This window comes from Pistacia vera, unplaced genomic scaffold (assembly GCF_008641045.1).
Source record: "Pistacia vera cultivar Batoury unplaced genomic scaffold, PisVer_v2 Contig89, whole genome shotgun sequence".
In the NCBI taxonomy this organism is placed as follows: domain Eukaryota; kingdom Viridiplantae; phylum Streptophyta; class Magnoliopsida; order Sapindales; family Anacardiaceae; genus Pistacia; species Pistacia vera.
The window spans coordinates 91,447-113,056 of record NW_022196767.1 but is presented as its reverse complement, the minus strand read 5'-3'; the positions used below and the strand labels follow the sequence as shown (position 1 = coordinate 113,056).

Here is a 21,610-nt window from a genome sequence, read left to right as displayed (position 1 = left end):
TGACATAACATCTAAAATCATCTAACATGAGTATAAATCATCTCATGATGTAAATAACATCATAACTCATGTAATGCAACTAAATGCATATGAAACATTTAACGTCTAGCCGATCGGACCTTTCTTAGCATCTTAAGCACTTCATATCATCTAGCCTCAAATTTCATCTAGAGCTCATATCATCGGGAGGCGTGCTTACGCGTTATTTAGCATCTAAAGCATATATTCATCTTTCCTCAACCGGTATACGAGGATATGCTTACGCGTTTTCCATCATGTCTATATGCATCTCTATCATGTCTATTTGCATCTCTAACATCTTATGGCATGTAAATACATATTTTGGTGAGCTTAATACTTTTAATTCATCTATGGATTATCAATCCATTTACATTACCTCTTGCTCACATACATCATCTTAAAACATGTATTACATTGCATCTTCATGCCATTTCATAACATTAATCATGCATTGACATCATGACCATGTATATCTTTCAAAGATCATCTAACTAATGGGTAAACATTAGTACATGGCATAATTACAATAATACATTAATAATCAATTCATAATCATAAGAATTGATCATGTTCAATCTTAAACTTTAATAACCAGTTTATACTTCAAGCCATTTTCCATCTATTTCTCAAACGAATTGGCTCTTGGCATAAACATAAAAGTTATAGGTCTATGTCTTAGCTTTCTAATGCTTCAAGAATCATCTCATTTCGATATTTATAACTCAAAGTTATGGTCGAAATACTAAAGCAGGGTTAACAAAACCTCTAAGCTCACTAAATCCGAATTTTAATATTAACTATGCCACATCAATTCCGATTGACATTAACCAATAGGTCAACTTATGGATCAAATAAACCTCCCCTTAATAGTCTTTAACATCTTAAAGGAAATGTAAAATCTCATTCCCATAATCATCCATTATTGCTATAACATTGTAAGCTAATGCAAACAACACATCAACACTTCTAATAGCAACCATTCAACACTATATGGCCTCCAATACTACAAGTTTTGCCACAATCAGCATCCACACTTCATTTTCTTCAATCAAACATAACAACTCATAAAACATATATAGCAATAACTTCATGTATAATGAATTCAAAGCAATAAGTAGAATAAATGAGTTCAACTACACTTGCCATCAACTAATTCTATGCCTTAAAGCCTTAATTTAAGGTTTCATAAAAATCTACAAACCCTATCATAAACCCTAAAGTCATGGGAGGTTCTTCCTTACCTTTTTAAAGATTTTCTCCAACAAATTATTTGCCTTTGACTTCTTTTACACCTTAATCCTACATATATAACATTATACCTCAACATCTACCTCAAATCTTCAAATCAAATCAAAATTAAAGTTTTTAATCCTTACCTTAAACCCTTCAAATTGAAGATCCAAGGCTCCTATCTTGTTCTCCTTGAAAAAATAAGCAAAACTCCTTTAAAACTTAGAGAAAGAAAGCTTGTTTCATGGCAGATTTGAGAGAAAATGAAAGAAATGTTGAAAAAATGCTCTCTCCCTTGGCTTGAACGAATTTCATCTTATTTATAGGAAAATATTTTATTTATTTTCCAAAATTATGCAATTGGCCCACTTATTTTAGTTGTATAACTCATAAGTCCTTAATTCTTCATATAAGGGTATTTTGGTCATTTCACACTAGACATAATTATTACTTAATTAATGTCATTAAATGCTATGAAGCCTACTCATCTTTGACTTTTTCAATGCTTATCCATAGGTACAATGACCATTTCACCCCTAGTGTCTTTCTATGGATAATTGATTCATACCGTTCCAAATGAATCGACTATTTTGCCCTTAGTTAGATTTTATGCTTTTTAACATAAAATTAACATCTAAATCACTATTTCAAGTTAGTAACATACATTTGACATCTTGGGTATTACAAGAAGCGATCAAGCAAATCTGAGTATGGATACGACTAAAGAATAAGAGAAAGTAGACGATGATCAGCGACAACAATGACAACAACAACAAAAATCTGTTGTTAAAAAAATTCCAAAGGAAAAATCTTGTAAGGGATATCTCTATTACAATTCCGTTCTCAAATCCCATCATCGCAACCCTCGTTGCATCGGCATCCCTCGTACTCTCCCTCGAGGTTACTAATTTCTTTTTCACGTTTCAACTTCCATTCTCCTTGTTTTCTTTTAACATTTTCCAATTTGCTGCTAATGTGTTTTTTACCTAGATCGTTGACGAGAGGAGGAATAGAGCTATCGTCATCCGGTCATCATCGATTTCTGACGAGGGAGGAAGGCGTCGTCGCGATTTCAAAGACTGGATTTGCAATTGATTTCAGCAAGATTGAGTTTTGATTTGTGATCTTTTTCAGATTTTCGCGATTTCATTCAAAAAATTTCAGAGTTCTTTACGTGTAGAGGAACTGAAGAAGAAGAAACTGCGCAACGCAAAGGGAGAAAGGGAGAAATTAGGGTTTTTTTAATTTGTCAATTGGATCGGTTTTTCTTGCTGACCGGTTGGACCGGCGGTCCAGTATTGTTCACGCGGTCCATTACGGGTTAAAGCGGTTTATTGCGTAATAGCGAGTTTAGGGTTGACTCGAACCAGACACATGACCGGTTCACGGTCCAACCGGTTAGACCGGCCGGTCCGGTCCGGCTTTCAAAACAGTGCAACGTCATAGCAACCTTTCTTGGTCATTTAAGAATTTCCACCAACCTACAATTATCAAATTTGAAAAAAAAAAAAAAATAGATTAATCATATAGACTAATATAATCATTGCATATCACTTTATGATTAATGTAAAACAAAAATGGTTTTCATAGTATTTATGCAATTTTCAAAATATTACAATTTCCATCCAAAAGGATTTGGTTATTTGTTGAAGATTGTTCACCTTGAGTTGTAAGCATCATCATGAACTTCTCTTCCCATTGTCTATTCATCTCCTCCATTTGCCTTTTTACTTCTTCTAATTTCTCATTTGCTTCCCTCTAAATCATATCTAGTAGGAAAAACATTGTTATCCAACAATGTGAATACTCTAAATGGAACACAAAAAACTTGTACTCACTTGTGATCCAGAATTGGGTCAGCTAACAAGACTATGTAACCAAAATTAGATGGTAGACAGACACTCAACTTATTCCCCTGCCAAGCAAACACAAAAATTTTATTCACAAAACTTGAGAACCAATCTACAGTTAAGCATCAGTTTGAGAGCATGCATTGTCACAGCTTTAACAAGGGAATGAATTGGTCTTTCACCGTAAACCAATAAAGAATGTTCATACCTCCAATGCAATTGAAAAAACAGCATCCTTAAACCTAACCATCCACGTCCAAAGTTCTTCAAGCCACCGCTCTACTTTACGATTCCAATGAAACTATATTTCCAAAATAAGCCTTAAAATTGTACATTTGCTATGAGAACCAAGCAGATTAAAAACTACAACCATGGTAAAAGAGGGCAGAAAGATCAATTTGAAATATATGAAGCAAGTTTATTTGAAATAAAGCAATAAGAAAACAAGACTTCGAGGTAGAGTTATCCCCATAATTTGAGAGAATTTTTCAAACAAAGCAACACATACTAATAACCTCCATTACTAATCCTTTGTGTATTCTGCTTTCCCTTACTATCCACTGATATTTGATCAATCCTCCACTTGGTAACACAGATATTGTAAGATATAGAAAAAGCAGTGGAAACTCCATAAGACTGTTCTTTTCCACACGCACACAGAGATTCATAGACAAAATGACCATATATGAGACCATGCACTTTTTATCAAATAACATTTTATTCATCAAACTATTGAACAAAACCAAAACTAGTCCATGACCATTAATCACATAATTCCTAAATCAACTTACCAGAGTAAAACCTCTGCAAGTCGTTTGGAAATAAATACCCAAACTCCACAAACTTCAACCATCACAAATCTAAAAGAATGGCAAACTTTAATAACTACAAGATGCATTATTATAAAATATTATAAAATAATTTTTGTATAGCACGAAAGAAGTTGAAGATAATAAAGAGGGTTGAGGAGAGAAAAACTTGTAATGCTATATCCTCCAGAAAACGGCAACAGAAATTCGTGCCAGTAACAATAGATTGCTTTGCAACAATAGAGTCACTATCCCTCAAAAAATGCCAATAAAAGAATGCTCCATTGCTTTCAACCCAAAATCTTCAATTGTCTGAAACCATAAATAAAGGAAAGCAAAGGACACTTGAGTTGTTAGACAAGGGCATAAACAATTAACACATATAAAAGGCAACCTTTATAGAGCTTTAGACTCCATTAGATGTTACAAGTAAAAATACTTACATATAAAATCTTTGGCTGCAATCACCACAAGGCATAATGAAAATCTATCTCCAAACAGGACAACTAATTGATATTAACATGCCAAAACAAATTTTCTTTCAAGCAACTTAATCCCAATCATAACTAAAAGATCAAATAAAACGCTCCTGAAACACCAATAAACCCAAACTTCAGGACTATTTAACACAACCAACTCCAAAACAAATACTATTAACTCAAATCAAGAAGTACGCTTACTTGCCATTCATTCTTTCTATAACAAAAATAAGCCTTTGAGTGCCAAACTTCTCATCTCCATTCGCCACCATTGCCGAAAACATCTGCGTGCCCAATGCAGCACCAGGCAACACTGCCACTCTCTCATCTCCTCTCTCCTCCACTACCTCCATACCCATCCCTATGTCCTTCACCATATACTCTGCAAACCCACCTGGCCTAATGTCCTTCTCAATCATTCTCTCCCAAAACAACTCCATCACCGGAAACTGGGGCATCCACGGCCCAACAATCTTTATCACGAGCGGCTTTAAAGATTTCTCGAGCAAGAGCAGGATGGCTACTAGTAGTATCAACGAGTACAGCATCAGGATTTAGCCCGGAAAGAATAGCGTTGTTGTCTAAGACAACTGATCGAACATCTTGAGGGTTTCCCACCATGGTGACCTGCTTTAAAGAAGAGAGCTTCACGGCTAAATATCCATGGTTGTTCACGGGGGCGAGGAGCGAGAGTACTTGGTCTCTAGAAGGTACGGCCATGTTCAATTATGAGAGATGAATGGCGATTTGGTGTGATTTAGGTGGTTAAGGTTTTGAGAAGGAGTGTGCGGGTTTGATCAGATGAAGAATGGATTGGGAGGTTAAAAGAGAAGAGAAATGATACAGATACCGAAAAAACTATATCAAATACAGGCATCGATAGACTTGACATTATCACTGAGTATCCATTAATTATGAAATTTAAAAAAAAAAAAAAAAAAAAGCTGTCATGTCAGTGTGAATTCGGTATATGTTTTTAGATAACTGTAACATTGTTCTAAAGAGAAACCAGTGTTGAGAGATTTTAAATTAAATTATTGCTTATACAGACGAAATTTGGGTTGGTGTGGTTCTGAGTTTGGAGTTGGACAAGGTGAAACTAAAAGGCGCTTAGACCTAGCAAACAGTCGAGCTAGGCCGGTACGGGTCAGGTCAGGTATCAACGGGCACGGGTTCACAGGTAGATTTTTCCTACGGGTCAGTATATGCATGACCCGTGTGGGTACAGGTCAACCCGCAGGTCACTCGAGGAAAATGGCATTTTCTGTAAAAAAAAAAAAAAAAAAATCATGTTTTTGTTATTTTTTCACTGTTTTTTGTTATTCAAATTGCATACTTGAAGATGTAAATTGTATTGATTTAAAAACTTGATATAAAATTCATTTATCAAGCTTGAATAACTTGGTTAATTATATTAAATAAATAGATGATTAAATTAAATTTGATTAGATTTCACCAAATATTATTAATTCAATATTAAATATTTTCCATATTTATATCAAACTTCACCATATAAAATTAGTAAACACTAAACATACATAGTAATTACTAATTAGTAAACACTAAGTGTAAAACCCCTCCCTAGTCGGGTATTTCCTAAGTATCCCTTGGCCATTGAGAACCTAGAAAACGCACGCCTAGGAAAGAAGTTTATTTTAAAATCTTATTTAAAGAATAAAGCTATAGTTTAAAAATATATATATAATTTTTTTAATTTAATTTCTAAACTATAATAAGTTCATTGTACAAGTCAAAAAATATAGTTTCCTTTCTTGGAATAAATTATGAAATCCATAGTAGTACTTACTAGAACATACACACTTTTACAAAATTTACTAGCAATTTGATTAACTTTATTAACACAAACATATATACTCCATTATAACATGGACATATTTACTGCATTATGAGATATAAACATAATTACTACACTAAATACTAGCAAAACCATTCAATAGTCATAATTAAAACATCCCTTCATGCTCATAGCGTCCCTTGGAATCCTCTCCCAGCTTCATGCCTTAATCCTTACCTTCAAAACATTTTAAAACATTTCATGGGTTGAGCGCTAATGGCTCAGTAAGGGAAAATGGTCATTTATAAACTATTAAGGTTCATTAATCTTTGTTATCCGATCGGATTCATTTAAACCATTACCTTGTTCTTGGTCGTCACCTTAAAGGACTCATGGTTTTCATAAGAATTTCATTCCTCTGATCTTGGTTTGTACTTCAAGAGACTCATGGAATTCATTTTTTAACATTTCATAAATTTTTTCATAAGTCAACTAAATAAGCTATATGCGTTACCATTATGAATGCAAACATATGGAATAACATCTCCCATGCTCAATCATACTATTCATTCATTTAACATGTACCATTGGCCAGTTGCACAACTCATTAATCAATTTAGCAAAACTCTATGACATGAATATTCTCCTACTAAATTCCTTAACTTAATTCATTCAATTTCTCATACAATACAAGGAATTTCAATAGCAAGATTATTCGGGGGTTTATTAGAATTAAAAACAAATGGGAATTTCCATTAAGAAGGTGGATGTCATATAGTTCATCACTTTTCAAGCATTTTTCCCCTTATCTTCCAATTTGAATTGATTTTTGGCTAAAACATAAAATTTTAGGTCTATTTCTAAAATTTTTAATAGTTCAAGAATCAACTCAATCGGACTTCCATAACTTCAGTTATGACCAATTCAAAGCATGTACAGTATAAGTCTTAAAAAGCCAAATTTGAATTCTATTCATTTTAACCGTGTCACCTTCATTTGCACATTCATATCATTTGTCATATCATTCTAAGTATAAAAGCCATAAAAACCTCCCTTTTTACAGAACCAAAAAGTGACAAAACATCATCGAACTACAAATCTCTTAATTGGCATAATCATCCTCCATATGTACACATACACCAATCAACACACCCATTTAAACAATCCATAGCCAAAACATAGCATCACACTCATATTAACATAAACAAATGTAAGTTCCTTCAACCCTAGGTGTTATCAATTGTAGTCATAAGGGAGATTTTTTCCTTACCATAGTATTCAAAGCACAAAGACACTCCTCCTTAGCTCCAAAGGTTCACCACCCTTTCAACCTTATACACATAACCACTTATGAATTTCTCTTTTAACTAAAAGATCAGAACAACTAGGGTTTTGAAACTCACCTTAAACCCTGAAATTGAAGTTCTTTAAGTGTGGATGGTGATCTCCTTTGAAAATCAACTTGAACTCCTATGAAAATTTTAGAATAAAATGCTTGGATTAGTGGCTTTTATACAAGACCAACTCCTCTCTCTTAAAACCTTGTAATTACTCTATTATGATTGGTCAATAAAAGTTAGATATAAGGGTTATTTGGCATAAATTTTTCATATAAGGGCGTTTTGGTCATTTCTACTACAACATAATGATTAGCACTCATTTAATGCCATTTGACTTTTTTAAAACACTTAACAATTAAGCAATCTCATTCGGTAAATGACTAATTTACCCTTGGTGCACTTTTATGGATACTTAAATCATATGGATTTTTATAAAAAGACCATTATACCCTTGGTTACTGTTTACACCATTTAACCATATCAATCAACTTTATGACCATTCTACCCTGATTTCTCTTCAATGACATCACCCCTTACACTTTATAATGGCCACATCTCAAAATACATGTAAATTGACCATTTTACCCTTCCATTCAAAAAAAAAAAATTACTTGAAAAGGTAAACTTCGTACCTTAGGGCATCGGAATAATAATGCGGGGTTTACACTAAGCATATAAAATTGTTCAACATTCAATATACATACATAGTAAACACTAAACACTAAACAATTAAACATATATAATTGTTCAACCAAACACACTAAACAAACAAAGTCTATTACACATTGACGGCGATAGAAGACGCCCCTGATTCTGTAATGTCCTTCTCCGTTGGCACTGGGCTTAATAGCACAACAAGTTGAGCATCATCAATTTCATCTTCTACAATTAACAAAATATAAGTTAACTATCGTAATATATTAACAAACTAAAATATTAAAACATATGAAATATAAGTTAAAATGTTACCTTTAACTTCATATCCAGAAATCCATGTCCTGGTGCATATCAAAGACTCTGCATTCTCCGGTAAAAGTGAACTTCGATATTTACTGAGCACTTTGCTACCAACACTGAAACTGGACTCCGAAGCAACAGTTGATATTGGTATACTCATCACATCATGGGCCATCATGGAAAGTGTCGGGTATTGATCACTATTTTTCTTCCAATGGTCCAAGATATCCAGAATGCAAAATTTGATATGATCAAACCTTGCCTCTCCCAAATAAGTATTCAATTCAAACTTCTTAGTAGGACTGAAGTCACTCTTGTAGTAGTCAAATTTCTGCACCATTTAAATATTTAAATTTAATAAAGCAAAATTACAAAATAAACAAAACCTTATTAATCACAAGAATATAAAAATATTTAGGGAGTAGTGACTTACACAAATATCATCTCCGATGATATTAGGACTACTAGTCTGTAACCAAGGATCGTCGGGAACCTCATTGCAACTTAGACCCTCATAAGCAGCAAAAAGCTTATACAACTCCTGTTTGATCAACTCCAACTTTCTTGATACAACTATTGGGCCATCAACTTTTTTGTAACAAAACTCAACAAACTCAAACTTGAAACGTGGATCCAGAATTGCTACAATTGCTAACACAACGCTATAAGAATCCCAATATTTGTCAAACTTTACTTTCATTCGACTTGCCATGGTACTAAGAACTTCATCCTCATTTTCCATCTCTTCTATAAACGCACTTGAACTCTCCACACATTTCTGAGATACAAGTTTTCTATGGGGTATTGGGAACCTGAAAAAAGAGTAATGATGTCATAAAATGGTTGCAAGAACTTGCAAATCCTCACGTCCTATCCCATTCTTCATCTGAAGGACAACTTTTATAATTGTATCTATCAGTGACAAATGAACAAACACACGACGGTATATAAACTCATTTTCAAGCATTAAATAAGTGGAATTCCATCTTGTGGGAATATTCATTCGCAAACCTTTTGAGCTTATCACACCAATTTTTTTAACAAGTTCTCCAAACTTGATTCTTTTAGCCTCACTTCCTTTAACATATTTCACACTTTCACAAATTTTATGTAAAGCCACGCTACTAACCTTTAACCCTTCTTGGACTATGAGATTCAAGATATGTGCACAACATTGCACATGAAAAAAAGAACCACCACATAATAAAGCATTTTGCACACAAAATTGACTCTTTAAAATGTCTTCCATCTTATCATTATTACTTGCATTGTCTAATGTAAGACAGAAGACTTTCTTTTCAATCCCCTAATCTTTTAAGAAATCATACACTATTTCTGACAAAAAAACCCCTGAGTGTGGAGGAGGAATATGGCAAAAATTAAGAATTCTACTTTGTAACTCCCAATTATCATCAACATAGTAAGCTGTTAAAGAAATATACCCATCAGTAGTATAAGAACTCCAAATATCATAAGTCAAGCATATTCTACCCTAAACCCTCTCTAAAGCATGCTTAATCTTTTCCTTCTCCCTATAATATATCTTTAAGCAATCCGCCTTAGCGGTGTTCCTAGTATAAGGCTTAACTTCATGATTCAAATACATGTAGACATCCCTAATTCCTTCATGCTCCACTATTGAATATGGTTAATTATGTTTTATGATTCCTATTGCCATCTTCTCAAGATAAATTTCTTGAGAAATTATCAAACGTCTCAATTTAGTATCACAATCCATCATCATTTGATCTATACTACTAATGGTACGTTTAGGACAACCTTCCATATGGCGCCTCAAATTCTTAATCTCATGAGTGGAACTACCATATGCATAAGACTTACTACAAATCAAACACCTTGCCCTCACATCCCCATTGTCTTCCATATATGTTGTAAATTGACCCCAAACATCTGAAACTTTACGTCTTTTTGAACAAACAGTACTACCACTAGAAGGAGGTTGACCTATGGCTACATTACGACCCGTTTCTATTGCCTCATCAAACAAATCTGTAGACTCCTACATACCAAGCCAATCTAAAGGACACAACAAAGTATTTACATTTAAATGAACTAACCAATCATAACAATTCATCCAATAAAAAAAAAAAAACTCCCATATAGTTTACAAGCAAACCAGCCCTACCAAATGGCTGAATTTTTCCAACTCAACAGTCAACACTCCTCAACTCCAATAACTCAATGCTCGCAAATCATAATGCAAATAATGATTCTAACATTAATAGAAATTCAAAATCATACAAAAAACTCAATGCTCACAAGAAGGGGGGTGAATTTCAAAACTTGTAACCAATTTGTTTTTTGTAACAACTTTGCTCTCGATTATATATTTAAATAAGAATAGCAGATGGAACATGTTTCGTTCTATAAGATGAGCTTTCAATATATTTAATATCAACATTATTAATGGCCTCTCAAGCTGTCGTTCATCAACATGACAGAGTTGAGACTAATCTGAGAGTCGTCGGAGTAGAATGACAGTGAGAGGAAAGCTGCAGCTATTGCTATTTCGTCGGCAACCGCTTGGGTTTGGGAGCTATCGTTCATCGACGACAGTGAGCTCTGATCTGACTGTGGCTGCGTCTTGCTTGAGTGAGCTGTGAGGGAGTCGTGAGCGTGTTGTTGACTTGCTGCTGCGTGAGAGAAGAGAGTTGAGTTTGTCGGCGACAGTCAGCTCTAAAGAAGTCGTGAGCGACTAAGCGTGTTGCTGTTGCCGTGCTACGTGAGAGAATAGAGTTAAGTGATGAGTGTGTACTGTGAGTCTGAGAGAGAAGAGAGTTGAGTTCGTAGGCGATAGTCAGCTTTGAGGGAGTCATGAGCGACTGACCCTACTACTGTTGTCGTGCTGTGTGAGAGAAGAGAGTTGAGTGATGAGTGTGTACTGTGAGTCTGAGAGAGTGAGAGTTGCGTTTTCACTTTTCAGTTTCACTTTAGTCTTTAGGAGTTTAGGGTTTGTTTTGTATTGTTATTTTATTTGAATTTTGGATATTTGAATTTTTTTTTCAAATTCAATTGCAGGTATTACCCGACCCACCCGCAAATTTCACGGGCGGGCCGGGCACGGGTTGATTTGAAACGGGTCATGTGGAGGGATACCCATACCCGCCCGTTGGGTGTGGGTACCCGTTTACCTGCAAGTACAGGCAGTGTATTGTCAGGTCTAAAGGTGCTCACATCTTCCACTTTTTCTTTATTTATTATAAAAGTTTTAATTTAATAAACCATTAAATAAATATATTTCTATACCATATTGTATTTCAATCCTTCTTATATTAGGTTAGGATACCAATTTTATTTGGAAAATAAATCGTAGAATTTTTTTTCTTACGTGTAATTTAATTTTTATACTATAATTACTAGCCAAATTCGTTATTTTAGTTTACATGTTGATTTGGAAATTTTATTTTGAGTTAACGAATTTTTAATTTTTAAATGATTGTACGAATTGAGTTCAATTCTTTTACTTTACAAATAATGCTTCCAGTTTTATAAAATAATTGCATATTAATACTTTGTGAAGGGGGACAGGTTTTGATAAATATATTAATGATGGTTTGGTTATTTTGATATATGCACCAAGTTTTATGTAAAACTGATCTTCCATACAACTAAACATTTTTTTTATCAAACATATAAATAATATAAATAGATATTAAATAAGCTATCGATGTTCCAGTTGTTATTGCCATCTCCAATCACTGTCATTTGTAACTCCACCATTCTTAATCTCGTCTTCTTACTTTATTCTTTTACAATAGTCTTGTACCGTTGTTTGAAAAATTTTATGAAAGTATTAAACCAAACACATAAACAATGAAAAAGTTTTTAAAAAGGTAATTTTACAATATTTTATATGATTTAATTTGTATCTATCTCCTATGATTTTAACCATATTTTATATGATTTAATTTTTTTTTTTTCATTTTCTATATATAATTAACAATAAACAAATGTTGTCATTCTAAAATATTAATAGTATTATTATCGCTATCATATTCATCATCTAAAACGTACATACAAGTCCATATATACAAATATGTAACATTATCAATTTTTGTAATATCTCATATCTCATACTGAAATCATCTATATTTCATAAAGTGTTAGTTTTAAATCATCATAGAAAACACAAAAGCCTCATAAATCCTTTAAAATAAACTTTTATATTACAAAAACCCACACTCTTAGCTTGCTGAAGAGTTCTTTTAAGTTAGCTATTGGTTAAAGTTTCTAATTTACTATTGACATTAGCAGTGTGATTAACACTATGTTTGACTATAACTATTTAATTCATAAGTAATAAAAATATAATTACTAACGAGATAAATTAGAATAACTATAGCTGCATATTATAGGGATTGTAGCAAATTAATTTTCACATTCTTTATTTGCTACAAAGTCAAATAATTTATAGCTAATATACACATACTAGCTATATATTTAAACTAGTAGCTAATAATGATACTATAATATTGTTACTATCATGAAAATAAAATTTATATAGCTAAATACCATAATTAGCTACAAATTTCAATATTTTATAATTAATGCACAAATAATAGTTATATAGTTAAACTCATAGCTAATAATGATACTATATCCATGTAAATAAAAATGTTTATAGCTAAATATATTAATTAGCTACAATGTTTTACCACAGCTAATACATTGTAGCTAAATAACAAGTTATTGCCACGATTTAATAAGTTAAAGCAAGATATGAATATTAGCTTCGAGAGAACAAATCTTATCACTAAAATTATTTCAATTAGCTATAAATATTAACTTTTGTAGATGTAAATATGTATTTGCTACAGTTTTCCTTTTTGTAAGTACCACTTGAATATTATTCCACTTAACCTCCTCGAACTCCACCACACCCCTCACCGCCGCCACATGCATCCACCACCTTCATTTCCAAAAACAACTTTTATGGTGCAATCTCCAATATTTGGGCCACCAAAACCAACATTTTATGGCAGAAATGGAGAGCCAAGATGAGCAATTGAAAGTAGCAAGGAGTGGTGGATTCAGTCAATCGCCATAGCGCAAAACCTTGTTGAAAAGCTCACCACTAGAGGCGTACTCCATGGCGAGGTAGATCTTGGTCTTGGTGGCCATGACTTCATGGATTTTCAAAACATTAGGACAGTGCGAAGACGACACATGACGACAATTTCAAAAATGATTCGAGATTGTTGAGATGTGTTGGTGTGGTGGCAGTAGGGGTGGTTATGGGTTGATGGAATGGAATTTGTGGATGAAAATATATATTTCTTTTATTAATCTGCACTTAGTTTCGAAACAAGACACAAAAGAGTATGATCGTCTTTTACTTGATTTATATATCAACAATTAACAGATTTATTGCCGCCGTCAATGTTTTAAAAATCGACTTAGGACAAAACCCTGCAAGCTGGTTGGGTCTCGAGTCAACCTGATGAACCGACTGGTTCAACTGGTGACATCATCATGCTGACATCGGCATGATGACATTAGCAATGTTACTATTTACAGAATGCAAAATTCCAAAATTCTCAAATTAGGATCCAAATCATAAACTCCTGAATAAAAAGTCCTTAGCAAGGCATCATCAATCATCATTACATCAATACAATCCCTAATACAACAAATTACAAATCAAAATAACAAAATGAACGAAGAAATCACATAATAGTTGTTCAACATTCTAGCAAAAAATGATCTTCACCAAATGGTCTTCAATCCATCCTTCCATCCTCGATTCCATCCTCAATTGAACTTCACAGTTCACACTCCATCTGACAGATGATCGTCATCATTATTAACATCAGCAACATCATCTACAAAAAATTGTAGCAAAAAAGGAAAACCATAAGTTAAATCTTCTCATTTAAACTAATTGAATATAAACTAGCTACTACCAAATTGAAATTGCTTAAAAAAATTGGAAATAACCTTCTGAAGCATCTGTTGAGTCATAATAAGAAGGGTGATCACCACCATCTATAGGAATAGCTCCTTCTACATATAATGATTGTTTCTGTTCATCGTAATTAAGTTCACCAACCTCCTCTTCCACATCAACTATCTTGTAACGCCCCACTTAAGGTACGTACTCAAGATTTGCTGTCTTGCTTAAATATTTAGTGGTTTGGTTTTAATTGAGTTTGGTTGTTGTCATGATATGTCAAATTGGTTAAGTGTTTGCCTTGGTTTTTGGTTGAGATTTGGTGAATTTTGGAAATCCAATCTTCGCCGGGGCGAAGGAGAGTCTTCGCCGCGGCGATAAGGTGCTGCACCCACGGGTAGGTTCTGCCATGTTTCGCCGGGGCGACGGAATGTTCTTCGCCGCGGCGAAGAGCTTAACAAAAAGTTTCTTGAGTTTTCTAGAGAATTCTTCATAAGGGTAAAAATGACCTTTTTACCCCTAATTAGTAGGAAAAGTGGGGAGTAAAATATAAGGAAATTAAGTAGAGAATGTGTTGGTAATAAGGGTGTATTTGCAAAGAATCAAAGGATATTGATGGAATTTCTAAGGAAGAGCAAGGGCAAAATGGGAAATGATGTTTATAATATGAGTTAAAAAGAGTTAAAGTGTAGAGAAACCTTTTGTTCATCCATTTTCCACCGCCATAACCATTCTCTAACTTCTCTCAATTTTCGTCCAATCTTTCAAGATTTCCAAGGACTTTTTGAGTAGATTTTTAATCTAAAGCATCCTAAGGTAAGGATTCTTGCTTTAGATGAGAGTTTTAGTATGTTTTGGTTAAAGTCTTATGTTGTTGTTGTTGTTGTTGTTGTTGTTTAAAGTTGTAGAGAGAAATCAAGCTACCAAAGGAAAGGAAAAGTGTTAGAGAAGTTATTCCTTCATAAGGTAAGTAAATCCAATCAAGTTGAGGTTCAAGAAAGTAAATGAGTAGAGATTTATTTTAATTATATATATATGTTATACTTACTGAAAAATTGAGATGAAATGTGTGCTTAGTCATAGTTGCTAGACATACTTAAATTATGAGAAGTGTTTTTGATGTGTGATGAGAGAGTGAAATTGAGTTGAAGTTGGAGGAGTTGTGTATGAAAATTTTTGGGAGTGTTTTTCCTTGGCAGGAATTATGATTGTATGAGGGAGATTTCCTCCCATTTTGGATGATTAAAGAGAAGAGTAGAGTTATAGATAAGTGGAGCTTTGGTATGCACATGAGTTGTTTGATGAAAAGCCTAAGTGAAATCTGCCCTGTCACAGCCATGAATTTCTAAGTGATTTTTGGGCATCTTACGGCTTGAACTGGGCTGAGACCAAAACATCAAAGTTGTAGTGTTTCTAAGCTTTAAAACGAGACCAAAACCGTAGCAATCCGAGGTGTATAACGCAAGTTATGGCCTTTTTAGTGTGGCCTGTGCAGAATGACGGTTTTGAGGAAATCTTGTATTTGGCATTTTATAAGTGCATTAGTGAGTATGAGCTTTCTTTACACATTTGTTTATACACTCAAGTAGTAGCTTGAGACATAGTAGAGAATTTGAGTATAAGTTATTTTAAGAGTTAAGAGAAAAGAGAATAGAGTAGGTTGTGCGATGGGGAACCCGTGAGTAATGAGTAGAGTATTCCCGCATGTACGCCGTATTGAGAGAGCGGCATGAGTATAAGAGACAAAAGTGGTGTAGCCCGTGAGAGTGCATGCGGATGAGGGCTATACTCGAGTATGAGAGAGAGAGAGATTATACACTCACATGGCCAAGGATTCCGAATCCATGCATAACCGAGTCCGATCGGCTAGAAAGAGTAAAAGTCACGTAGAGTGGGAGCAAGTCCCGGCCGTGCCTCCGGTAAGATGAGGCCGTGACTACTAAAGAGAGTTAGTAGAAAATAGTTATAAGAGAGAGAAAGTAGAAAGGGAAGTATAAATAGAGAGTAAATGAGAATCGTGAGGAAAGAATTAAAGAGAGAGAGTTACGGGGATAGATGAGTAGAGGATTTACTTACTGAGCATTAGTTGTGCTCACCCCGTTGTTTTTCTATGTTTTTGCAGGATCTAGGTGAGGATACAATCGGATACAGTCGGATGGACATCGACGGGCGAAGGGAAATGATTACACTGTCCACCTTGTTTTGATGTTTTTGTACATGATACAACTTTTTGTATTAAGAATGTATATGTTTAATAAATAAATAAATAAATAAAAATTTGGGCCCAATCTTTTTATGCTATTTTATATGTATTTTATTATGAACATGTTTTATGAATATTTGAGTAGAACGCGGCTATTATATATCTACCATTCAATTTTATCAATACTCTCAAAATCAACAGGATCATAAGTAATTTTCTTATAACAACTCCTGAAATAGTAGAATTAAATGTTAAAATCATGACCAATAAAGACATCAATGAAAATAAAAGAGGAGATAATAATTAATAACAAAATGACGAAGGCTTTATACCTATTTTGCAAATGTAAGTTATAATGAGTGAAAACTAGATCATTCAACCGTAGATGCTCTAATCTGTTCCTCTTTTTAGTGTGTATGTGTTCAAAAACACTCCGGCTCCGTTTGGTTCACAATTTTGTGTTTTTGGGAAAAGTTTTTTGAAAAAAGTTAAAAAAAAAGTTGAATTGGGCGGGTATTACGATGTAAGATTTACAAATTGTAAAGTACCCCCTATGTTTATTTTTTTACAAAACACCCTTTATAATAAAACATTAAAAGTTAACAAAAACACCCCCAATCCACCCTCAAATACGGACAGCCGGCCACCACCGCCGGAGGGTGGCCGGAGTCGCCGTAACAAAAACATTAAAAATATTTAGGGGTATTTAATTGAATTAAAAAATTTAGGGGATGTTTAAAAAATATTGAATAAAATGAATAATATTGTGAGGTTTTGGGTATTTTAATGTTTAACTTTTTTGGGAATACTGAAAGTAGTATTCCCAAAATCCAACCAAACAAAGCCTCCAATTTCGCTCACATCCAAAAGAGGCCGAAGTTTGACTTAGAATTTTGATCGCTAACTTTGCAAATTGGAGCACTAAACCCAAAGTCCTCCACCATTCATCTAATTAGAATAAAAGTATAAATTACATAAGAAATAAACACAATTTCAAACTTAAAAGTTAGACTTAAAAGTTAATAACATTATACCTAGACGTGTAGTTTTGCAAGTTTGAAGAGCAAACTCACGAGAAAAGCTCTCTAGATGGTCTCGATATAATTTTGAATGCACTTGATTTACTGTCAATAGTGTCAAGGAAACCATACATGACCTCTGTTTTTTTGGAAAAAGTATCTTCGTCATATTTAAAAGCAGGATTCAAATAATATGATGCTACATGAATATCACGACGCAACATCTTATCCTAGTGCATCTTAATAATTGTTGTATAAGGCTTGCAAACTTTTCTTATTCTTATACAACTTCTTGATCCCTATCTCGTTTTGTTATGTCATTATACAAATATCTCATTAAAGGCCTCATCTAAGTCTGCAATCCTAAGCATACGCATCAATTGACTCACAACTTTGAAAACTATATCAATGTCATCCCAGAATCGGTTATCTAGAACTATGGAATAAAAGCTTTCCCTTATTAATTTTTGCATATCAGACTCCACAAAAGCTTATCTATCATCGTAGATTTCAAGTCATGTTTGTGCTGATGTAGACTGTTTTTATGAAATGAAAGTTGTACAAAACGGTTTGCACCGGGCATTAATTCTGTCCAACCATATTCAGTGATAGACAATAGATGTTAGTACTTAGTAAATTATTTTAAAAAAAAATGATATATATATATATATATATATATATATATATATATATATATATTATATATATATCTATATGACTTAACGATGTAAATTTTAAACATACACTACAGAAAAAAAGTAATCCTTGATAGAAAATTTGACAGAATTTCTTGACTGTTAAAAAATTGTCAAGAAATTTAATTCTTGATAGTTATGAACTGTCAATAATTGACATAATCTTTTACCATAATTGTCAAGGATTTTGTAAAAAACAAATTGTACCAGTTTTTTTTTACTGTTATAATTTCAATCCTGGCAGTTTTTAACCGTGACGATAAGTTAAAAAAACAAAAAATTAAATTGCACTGAGGCAAAGTTTCCCACCTCTAAATTTTCACTAAACACTTCTCCTCGCCTTAAGTTTATATATTAGACTAACGATGTAAATTTTAAACATACACTACAAGAAAAAAAGTAATCCTTGATAGAAAATTTGACAGAATTTCTTGACTGTTTAAAAAATTGTCAAGAATTTAATTCTTGATAGTTATGAACTGAAAAATTTGACATATCTTTTACCATAATTGTCAAGGATTTTGTAAAAAAACAAATTGTACCAGTTTTTTTTTACTGTTATAATTTCAACTGGACAGTTTTAAACCGTGAGATTAAGTTAAAAAACAAAAAAATTAAAATTGCACTGAGGCAAAGTTTCCACCTCTAAATTTTCACTAAACCAAATCCTCGCCCCTTAAGTCAAAGCTGGTTTAGGGTTATAAAATATCTAAACAACCCATTTGTTCTGCCCAAAACCCATTTTCTCCTGCCCAAAACCAGAAGATTGTCCCTTCTTCCGCCTAGAATCTCTCTTCTCTTCCATTGATCAAAAACCACTCATTAATTGATCTTTTGTTAAACGCACGCTTGATTGATCCAGTCACGTGATCGAAATAATAGCTAGATGAAGAAACCTTACGCTGGTCGTGAATTGATCTTGAGTATCGACATCCACGGCGTCGTTTTCTTGTCCTTCATCGACGTTGTTGGGTTCGTCGATCTTGTCCTCGGTGGAGGAACTGAAGCCCACGGGATCGGAGGCACCGTCGTCTAGCAGAGGCTTGGGCAGTCAAGGAGGTGTACGGTTGAGAGAGAAACGTGTGGAGGGGAGAGACTGAGAGGAGGAGGAGCGCGGTGATAACTGCACACACGTGTACGGGGCCGGCGATGAGATTTGAGACTTCGTAGCATTTCCACCGTTAAAGATGCCGGAAGATGGTGACAGTGACAGGCATGATTGAGGGTGTCTGATCAGATATGAGGTAATTATTTGCTCTTCCTTTATCAATTTTCGTTATTACTAGTCTCGTCTCGCTAGATTTGCCTAATTCAATTCTTGTTTGTTCACTGATAATTCGCAATCCTTCAGTACTGTTACGGTGTCAGTGTTTAGATTATGTTTTTGAAGATCTGTTGTTGTTTGTTTACTGTTGTTTGTTGGAATTATTAATTTCGAGGTGTATCAATTGGGTGTAGGATACGTGATAAGTATGAGTTAGTGAACTTCCTCTTGGATGGTTGATTGAATTTGTTGTTTGCGTGTTTAGATTAGATTTGGGTGATTTCTTTGGAGAAAAATGTTAACCAAGTTTGAGACAAAGAGTAATAGAGTGAAGGGGAACTGAGTTCCACAGTAAGAGACCATAATTTCTCATCTCAACCATTTACAACATCTTTGTTCTTAATATCTGTCAAATTCAATATTGTTTTACTACTTTCAACGTATATATTTGGCTAAGTGTTTGCAGGCAACAGTTAATGAATTGGAGGACAAAATTATTGGTCTCTACTTTGCATCTTTGTCTTGTTCAAACCTACTATGAAATTATCTCAAAAGACAAGTTTGAGATCATACTTGTCTCTTTAGACAATGATGAAGAATCCTTTCATGGGTATTTCTTTACTATGCCAAGGCTTGCTATTCCACATTCCAATGAAACAGCCCGCCATGGCTTGAAGAGTTTGAATTCTGTTCAAGAAACTCCCCATCTCATTATCTGGAATAAGGAGGGTGGCGTAATGAGCAGTATTGGGCTGAGTTTGGTTCATTGGCATATCCTTTTACAAAAGATAGAATCAAGGAACTGAAAGATGAAGAAGAGGCTCAAAAGAAGAACCAAACTTTAAGAACTATATTGGCAAACACCTTCTCGAGATTTTGTAATTTCAAATGATGGGAAAGAGGTAATATATTTGAATATAATTTTGACTTGTACCATTGCTTTTATATCCATTGCATTGATTTGATTGATCAAATTTCAAATGTATTGGATGATTACTTTTTCTGCAATTTAATGGCATCTGCATCATCTTTCATGTATTTTTTCATGTTCAAAGTTCTCCAAACTTTTTGTATTGTAGTGTTTTATGTTTGTATTAGATCTATAAGTTATTAGGACTAATTGTTTTGGTTTCTATTCACCAAGTAGCCTATGAAAGAATACATAGTTTTAAATTATCATATAATAGATCAAAATAAATTTTTACAGTAATCCATTATTATAGAAAAATGGGGATCAAAATGACAATTCAACTCCAACCTCCTTGCCAAGATAATTTTTTACTCTTTACAAAGAGCTCTTTATTTCATATTCAACTTTTATGCTGATGTATGTGCAAAGCTGGTTTAGTAGTTTTTGGAATGGAATTGCTTGTCCAAATTTGTAGAGTGAGAATGTTTGTTTTCTGTGATATTGTAGGCATTAGTATGAATTCTTCATTAATAACAAAGCTTATGTTTTTTTAACTGGTTAATCTCTAAATTTTAGGTACAGAGGAGGCCCAGCATTTGCCAAGAAAGATGATTTTTGAGGGCATTACCAGTGAGGAGAGAGTAGAGGTTTACCCACTTTCTCTCAATTTGAGTGCCCTTCAATGTTTAGTCCACACGCCTCGTCTTGCTGATTACTTTGTGCAAGATTACAGTGATGAGATGAACACTAAAAATCCTGTAGGAATGCATGTATGTGGTTTTTTTTTTTATTATTATTATTCTATTCTTTTATTTGAATTTGTGTTGTTTTGTTTTAGCGCTGTATTAAGGTTAACTTTCCAATCAATTTATATAATATTCTGCGATATGTTGTGACTGTATATGATGCAATTATTATTAATAAAAATTATTATTATTATTCAAAAAAAATTTTTTTTGTTAAAAACTGTTGACAGTTCCAAGACTGTCAATGATTTAGTTAAAATTCAATTAAATCTTCAACAGTTATCAAACTATCAAGAATTTGTCAAGAGATCCTTGACTATTCAAAAACTGTCATAATCCTTTCTTGATAGGGGCTACAATGACAGTTCAAAAACTGTCATT

The 21,610-nt window shown here is 33.6% G+C and overlaps 1 pseudogene; it reads right to left on the bottom strand.

Annotated features, from left to right (window-relative positions):
• Positions 1–1,927: 1,927 nt before the first annotated feature.
• LOC116119431 lies at positions 1,928–5,363 on the bottom strand (annotated as a pseudogene).
• Between the last annotated feature and the right edge of the window lie 16,247 nt (positions 5,364–21,610).